Below are 8,056 nucleotides of genomic sequence, written 5' to 3'. Positions count from 1 at the left end.
CCGCGAGAACGCTCCGCACTCCCCGCCACTGGCAGTCAGGGAGCACCGTGGGGCCGCACCCCGGGCACACCCATCCGCACCCTCCCCCAGCAGGCCCCAGGGGGACCCGGGCGTGGAAGAACGCAAGAAGACCGCGCACGAGAGTGCAGAAGCCACTGCTTGGCGGGATGGTGTAAGGCGGGGGTGGGAGGGATAGGGTGGGGTAGGGAGCGGTCCCTCTCATGGGCTGTGTTCTGATTGGCTGAGGAAATCTCAGCTACCATTGGTCTAAACCTGAAGTCAGCAGCTGACCGTAGCTTCTCAAGGGTCCTTCTGCAGCATTTTTGGGGTCTTTGGGGTTGAGGGGTGCAGGGGGCTGTTGGAGAGATTTCTGTCACAAGCGATCAGAACAGTTGCATTGCACCCAACATTGGGGGCTGCACTCCCAGCTCCCAGGCATGCTAGCAATTTTCCTGGGCTCTGTCTCGTGCTCTCTGAGGTCCTACGGGGGGGCTATATCATCAACGTAGGGGGTGCCTCAGGCTGTCTGTACTCAGGGCAGTAGGCAGCACACCACACCACTCTGGCTTTAGAGGAGGGGTGCGTGAAGATGTTCCCTCAGTTCTCTCCAGCCACATCTTTCCTTTCCTTTTGTCTTCGTACCTGGACCAAGGAGAACACAAAAACTCCATGTGCTAATTGAAGCAATATCTTTCATCAGTAGACCCAGTGGAGCCTCCCAGAATACTCTGTGCCATTCTTCTTCCCTCTGTGTCTTGCAGCCAGAGAAGAGTGAGGATACCATATCTTGGGTGTCTTGTCCCACCGTGGAAGGCACCAGAAACGCCCACCACCCACCATATTTTTAATACCTGTGCTGTACTGACCCACTGAGTTTCCAGCTCACTTCAATAAAGCTTGAGATGAGACAAGTCCCAAACTCCATTATCTCAGTCCCCTTTGGGAGCATTTGCTGCCTTCAGGGCTTTAACGAACACAACCCCCCACTTCCATCAGCAGCCCCTCTGCTTTTACAAAATGATAGATGATACACACCTGCTAAAATCAGGTTGTTTTGCGTGCAGAGATTTTCTTTTTTCTTTTTGGCTTATGTCTAGCTACATTTCCAGAGACCTGAGGGAAAGTTGCAAGGGAATCTCTGGTCAACTCCATAATCATTATGCCTGAGAGATAATGCAGAGACTCTCTCACACCTCTACAGACATGTTCTGGTGAAGCGCGTTTCCAAGGTGAGATTCGGTTAAGTTCGTGCTGAACCGAAAGAGGTTGACTCAGAAGTTGATTTATCAGAGAGCTGGAAAGAAGCCGGCCCGAGCGGTTGCCAAGGGCCCCATGCAGAAGTGCTGAATGTGTAAACTGTATCACTGTTTAAAAATGAGCCAACCCAGAAACTCTGGCTTCAAAGAGCTCAGCCTCAAACAGCAGTGGGAAGCAGTCAGGAGAGGCTCCCCTGTGATCATGCCACAGAAGGGGTTCTCCTGCCCCCACTGTCATTCCAGCCACGGCAAAGAGAAGAGCTCCTGCCGGGGCTGGAAGCCTGGTGCTCTGGGATGGCCATGCAGGATGTACAGAGGCCAGAGGGTTTGGGCAGCCGTGAGCCAGAGGCCAGGTAAGGGAGAGAAAATAAAGGCAAAGAATGTGGATGAAGAGTGTGTTTGTGTGCCTAGACAGTGCCTGATGACATTGTAGACACGCAGTAAGTATTTGTGAATGAATGAATGAATGAATGACTAACACAGGCCAGGAGCTGTTCTAGGTACTGGGATATATCCATGAACAAAAAGAAACAGCCAGACATTCCTTGTGGAACTTTCATTTTAGAGGCAGGGGAAACAGACAATAAACATACAAAATACAGACATCATAGAGCATCCTAGAAGGAGTTATGTGCCTGAAAAAAATAGAGAAGGCTAAGGGGCTTGAGAGTGCTGGGGGTGGGTGGGTGTTGGAATTGTAAGTAGGATGGTCAGGGCGGGCCTTCCTTACCATGTCATCACTGAGCAAAGACTTGAAAAAAGACAAGAGAACTGGTCAAGTAGGTATCTGGGAAAGAGAGCTCCAGGTCGAAGAGAAAAAAGCCCATGCACTGAAAATTTATGTCCACACAAAAACGTGCACAGGGAGGTTTATGCAGCTTTATATATGACTGCCGAAACTTAGAAGCAACCAGTATGTCCTTCAGTAGGCGATGGGTAAATAAATTGGGGTACATCCAGACAATGGAATATTATTTAGTGCTAAAAGGAAATGAGCTATCAAGCTATGAAAAAACCTGGAGTATCCTTACATGCATATTACCAAGTGAAAGAAGCCGATCTGCAAAGGCTATATATACTGTATGATTCCTGCTGTATGACAGTCTGGAAAAGACAAAACTACGGAGATAGTAAAAAGATCAATGGTTGCCAGAGATGGGGGAGGGAAGGGTGACTAGGCGGAGCGCAGAGAGTTTTTAGGGCAGTGAAACTACTCTGTATGATACGATAATGAAGGACAGATGTCCTTATACATTTGTCCAAACCCACAGAATGTGCAATACCAAGAGTGAACCCCAATGTGAACTGTGGACTTTGGGTGATGAGGAAGCATCTGTGTAGGTTCATCAGCTGTAACACATGCCGCTCTGGGGAGAGTGTTGATAGTGGGAAGGTTATTCCTGTTGGGGGGAGGAGATACATGGGAAATGTCTGTACCTTCCTCTCAATATTGCTGTGAACCTAAAACTGCTCTAAAAAAATAAAGTATTAATTTTTAAAAAAGCAAAATAAAAATAAAAAAGCCTGTGCAAAAGTGAGAGTGAACCTGGAGAGGCACAGTGAAGTAGGCAGTGTGGCTATGTGGACAGAGTGAGGGGAGAAGGACAGAGAGATAAAAAGGGGAGTGCCGGTCAAGGTCGCGGCAGGAAACAGTTGGTCTGCTCACACTGGATGATTGGAAGAGAGTTTAATTAAAGGACAACTTGCAGAGTAGACAAGATTCCGGGGCACCAGGATTCAGTATCCCCGGGTGCCATTACCCACCCTGAAACTGAAAGGGCAGGAAAAGAGAAGTTACTAGAACCCAGGGAGAGAGGAGGTGGCTGCTTGCTGGCTGAGTGACACTAGCAGCCATGCAGAGCCCTGCAGGGGGGAAGCTGAGGGAATAAGCACCCCAGGTCTCCTTTCCTCTCTCCCTCGGTCACCTGCCCAGGGTCCCGTATTGTCTGAACCCAACCGGAAGCCAGAGAACCCTCTGCAGGTCAGCCTCTGGGGGCTGGGAGCAGGGTAAAGGGTGGAGAGTGGAAATACAGGGACCAACCAATGATGCCCAGCACAGAGCAGATTGTGCAGGGCCCTGGGGCCACCTAAGGACTTCGGCTTTTCCTCTGAGTAATACAGGAGCCCTTGGGGCTGTTGGACAGAGGAGTGATGTGATCTGACTTCAGTCACGAATGAATGGATGAATGTCGTAAATAAACATCAGTAGGATCCTTAGTGCTGACATTAGTGACCAGGAGCTGAAGGAAGAGCATGAGCCCTAAGGGTCAGTGGAGAGGGAGATGCAGGAAATCGGTAGTGATGGTTTGTACATCAGAGGGAAGCAGGATAGGAGAGGAGGGGAGGGCGCAAGCACCCAGCACCTCCAGACTCAGGCAGCTGGGGTCTGCCGGGCTGCTTTATCCTCCTGGCCTCTGAGAGAAGTGCTCCAGATCAGTGGTTCCCTCTGAGATTCTACTCTCAGCCTGGTGAGGTGGGCCTGGAACCCTGTAGGACTGCCACGGAGACACCAGGCTTGTGGGTGTGGTCCTGAGTCATCCCAGGGTGGGGGGACTTATCAAGTGAGCCCACATTTGAGTGCGCGTTGCCCTTTGCTTGCTGTTAATGGGCTGAATTGTGTCCCCTCAAAATATATGTCAAAGTCCTCACCCCTAGGACCTCAGAATGTGACCTTATTTGGAAATACGGTCGTTGCAGGTGTAATTAAGTTGAGGTGGAGTAGGGTGGATCCTTTGTCCAGTATGACTTGTGTCCTTATAAGAAGAGAGAGATGACGTGAAGACAGACACACAGGGAGAAGGCCATGTGACCACAGAGGCAGAGACTGGAGTGATGCTGCTGGGACCCCAAGGAACACCAAGGATCAGCAGTCACCACCAGAAACTAGGAAGAGGCAGGAAGACCTACATGACCCAATGCCAGCCAGCCTATTGGCCGGACAGTGACCAATCAGTGCTCTCCCTCGAGAATTTGCACTGAGACATAGATTCCTCTGCTGAGCTGGGTGCTTGCAGGAGATGCTGCCAGGGCCCTACACACATCCCCTCCACCCTCATCTCTACACACCGAAGGCAGCTGCGGGGCACGCCTGTGCTCTCTACCTGAGGACCCTGTCTGGCAGTGGGAGCATGTGTAGCACCAGGTGAGCCAGAAGTGCCGGAGAGTTAATGCTCCGAGAAGCAGCCCTCGGCCTGATGAGCAGAGCCAGCGGATACATACCCAGCTTCCTCAGCCCTCAGTCGGCATAACTCTTGTTTTTCCAGAGTTTTGCAGCAGGATTGAGGTTGAGTTGCACGTGGTGGTAATTTGCTTGGTGAAACCTTTTTATTGATTTCCTTCTTTGTCTCACTCCTCAGCCTCCCAGTGTTTGTGGGGTACCCCCCAAAATAAACTACTTCCCTAGATTCCTTTTGTCAGGGTCTGCTCCTGGAACAACCCAAACTAAGACAGGGCTGGGTCTACCTGTCTAGTAGACTCGAATCGGAAGGCCGTGTGAGGACGGACGTTATCATGAAGGCAACAGAAAGATGAGTCCGAGAGAAGCAGACTGGGCGGGTCCACGAGGCCTCTGAGAGACAAGAAGATAGAAGTCACCAACACCTGAGAAACAGACGGAACAGCTGTGTCCCCACACACCCGCGGTCGCTTTCCCTATGCTGTAAGCTCTTCTGTTCCCTTTGGCCCCGAAACTTTAACAACAGCAAAAACAACAGTCAACCTATGTAACTTACTATAGGCCAGGCACTTTCCCAATGGCTACACCCATAAGGTTGTCAGATTTCAGCAATGAAAAAATCCAGGCTGCCCTATTCCATTTGGGACATACTTTTCTTAAACATTTATTTGTTACCTGAAATTCAGATTTAGTTGGGTGTTGCCAAGAATCTGGCAACCTGATATACCATAAGGCAAGCACTCATGATCATTTTACAGATGAGGACCCAGAGCAATTAAGCAATTAATCCAGGTTCACAGAGCTGCCACGTCGTAGGGCCGGGCTGTGCACCCAGGTGGTCTAACTCCAGAACTGTCTTCTCAGCTGTCTTGGGGAAGGCACTCAACAGTAAGTTGTGCTGTATCTCAAAGCAGTGCATTCCCTGTTGCTTATTCTTTGTGGTCAAGCAGTTGGGGCCATAATGGATTGGTGTTTGAGTCCTGCCTGGGAAATCTTTTTCTTTAAATTTTTTATAAATTTATTTATTTTTGGCTGCGTTGGGTCTTTGTTGCTGTGAGTGGGCTTTCTCTAGTTGCGGTGAGCAGGGGCTATTGTTGGTTGCAGTGCACGGGCTTCTCATTGCGGTGGCTTCTCTTGTTGTGGAGCACAGGCTCTAGGTGAGTGGGCTTCAGTAGTTGTGGCATGTGGGCTCAGTAGTTGTGGCACATGGGCTCAGTAGTTGTGGCTCGTGGGCTCTAGAGCACAGGCTCAGTAGTTGTGGCGCACGGGCTTAGTTGCTCCGTGGCATGTGGGATCTTCCTGGACTGGGGACCGAACCCGTGTTGCCTGCATTGGCAGGTGGATTCTTAACCACTGCATCACCGGGAAGTCCCTGCCTGGGAAATATTTAAGGCAGGAAGGATGAGCTTGTGAGCTGCCTTGGTGGAGGAGCAAAGGAGGGGTTTGCTGCTGTGTGGGGACCAGATCTTGTCTGGGCAAGGACATGCGGGTTTGCCATGGACCTGTTGGGGGCCATCGATAAACCCCCACCTGCCCTGGTTTGCCAGGGACAGTTCCAGTTTAGATCTGCTGTCTTGGGGTCTCATCCTGTTGAGCATGTCATTTGTAAACAAAGTATATTGTATTAAGTTCCATTCAGACAGCCTGCGTGGGTTTGGCGGGCCTCCACTTGGCACTCGCAGCTGCCACCATGGCCTCATCTAGTAGTTCACCTGTGGTTCACCTGTGGTTCAATCCAGAAGTTTCCTAGCAACATCTGTCTTTTCCAGTTGCACAACTTAACCAACACCTTTCTTTCAAGGACAGCATGCAGGGCGCTCACAAAGAGTACCGTGACATGGGGGATTAGGGAAAGCCAGCTGCTGCCAGCCTCGTCTGATGGTAGGAGAAAGTATTTGATGCTGCGGATCTGGTGGCCATTTGGCGTGCCAACCAGCTGTGCCAATGGCCTGTACCAAGAGCCTGTGCTGGGGGCTGCAAAATGCTCAAAGCCACCAGGCTGCCAGTTGATGGTGTCAGTGGGAAATATAGGAAACTGCAGATTAGGTGTATGGCAAGTATGTGGGATGCAAGCTGAGCAGTCCTCTCCTGCAGCACCGAGAGAAGTCCGAGCACCCTTGGTACAGTGGTGTTGTCACTTATCACATGGTGTAACTCTGCTTATGCACTGCATTGCTTGGTAATGCTTTTTACATTTTCAGGAAACCCTTCCAGTCGTAATGGAGCTCAAGAACATTTGTGTGCATATTTAATGAAAACTTAAGCACAATTATTCTGTTTCCCAAGAAAATTGATGATGAGCATGTACCTAGCACAAAATGTTGACGTTTATCCAGACACCACGGGGACCATGGTCACCGACCACATGGAAACCTGAAGACGGGAATCTGCTGAAGAAGCATCAACATCCACTGCAAAAGTAGTGATAATTTTTAGGAAGTGATGCCCTAAGTGGGTGACTTAACATGTGCAGCTCCAGAGAAGTCCATTTACACATCCCTCTGTGGACCATGACTTTGTTGAACAGGGACAGAGTTTCAGTTTGGGATGATAAAAAAAGTTCTGGGGATGGTTGCACAGCAATGTGAATGTATTTAATGCCATTGAATTATACCCTTAAAAATGGTTAAAATGGTAAATTTTATGTTATGTATATTTTACCACAATAAAAATGAATCTTGTTCATTTTTTCTCAAGTTTCCTTGTCCATATACAAAGAGAAGTGATAACTGTTATCGTGTGGGCTCCACTGGCAAAAGAACAACCTTGCAAACAGTTAAACGATGCCAGTTTGATATCAATGTCATCCAATGTTTTAAGTATATCCGTTAACTCCAATGCGGATTTGATGTTTTTCAACCAATTCACGGAATCAAAATAAAGTTTTAAATAGTTCATTCTCCCAAGGGTAAATCATCCAAAATGAACGTAAACACATTGTAAACTTAGTTAAAATATCCAGCATTGAAGATAAAATTGTTTCTGTGGTCTCAATACAAATATATTTGGTGAATCACAGCTTTATGGTAAAAATGATGTTTGTACTAAATGAGCAATGACCTTGGAATTGGCTGTGATGCACATGTAATTCATTCAAAGTAGCTGTGATGTCCACCAGCTGAAATAAAAGCTGCAGTTGTTAAACATTACGAATATTTGTATGCATACTCAGAGTAACTGTGACAATGCTGAAGCAGCATTAAAACAGTTTTTTTTGGCTGACGAGTCATTAATCAGATGTTAGAAATGCTTGAGCTGTGGCAGAACCACTTTGTAGATCAGCCCAAGAGTTTTACCAAGCTTTTTCTTTTTTTAAAGGGAGTCTCAACATTTTTGTCAAAAATCAGTTGGAAATATTTAATCAAAGTACTCAATGAATGGAGCACTAAAATAGAGCTTCAGGTTTTGAAGCTTTTTAGCAAATTGCAATGATGGAAGACAAAGCTTGCAAACAAGAAGGCATGAAAATGAAAAAAAGGGACTGAAAAAATTCTGGGATGCGCTTTGGGAGATCTTAACTTGAGGGGAGAATCTTTGGATGGAGCTTATTTTTTTAAGTGTATAAATTTATATTCTGTACCAGATGGAATAAAATTAAGAAAGGCCTACAATCTAGGTTTGACAA

General features: G+C 47.9%; 1 long non-coding RNA gene across 1 annotated transcript; it reads left to right on the top strand.

Moving 5' to 3' along the window:
- Nucleotides 1-223: 223 nt before the first annotated feature.
- On the top strand, nucleotides 224-7,116 carry LOC141277933 (uncharacterized). The gene is made up of 2 exons (XR_012329867.1): nucleotides 224-1,609; nucleotides 6,633-7,116. It is a non-coding gene; the product is annotated as an uncharacterized lncRNA (long non-coding RNA).
- The last annotated feature ends 940 nt before the right edge of the window (nucleotides 7,117-8,056 follow it).

Source organism: Tursiops truncatus, chromosome 2 (genome assembly GCF_011762595.2).
Source record: "Tursiops truncatus isolate mTurTru1 chromosome 2, mTurTru1.mat.Y, whole genome shotgun sequence".
NCBI classification, from domain to species: Eukaryota; Metazoa; Chordata; class Mammalia; order Artiodactyla; family Delphinidae; genus Tursiops; species Tursiops truncatus.
This window is presented reverse-complemented; position numbering and strand designations above follow the sequence as displayed.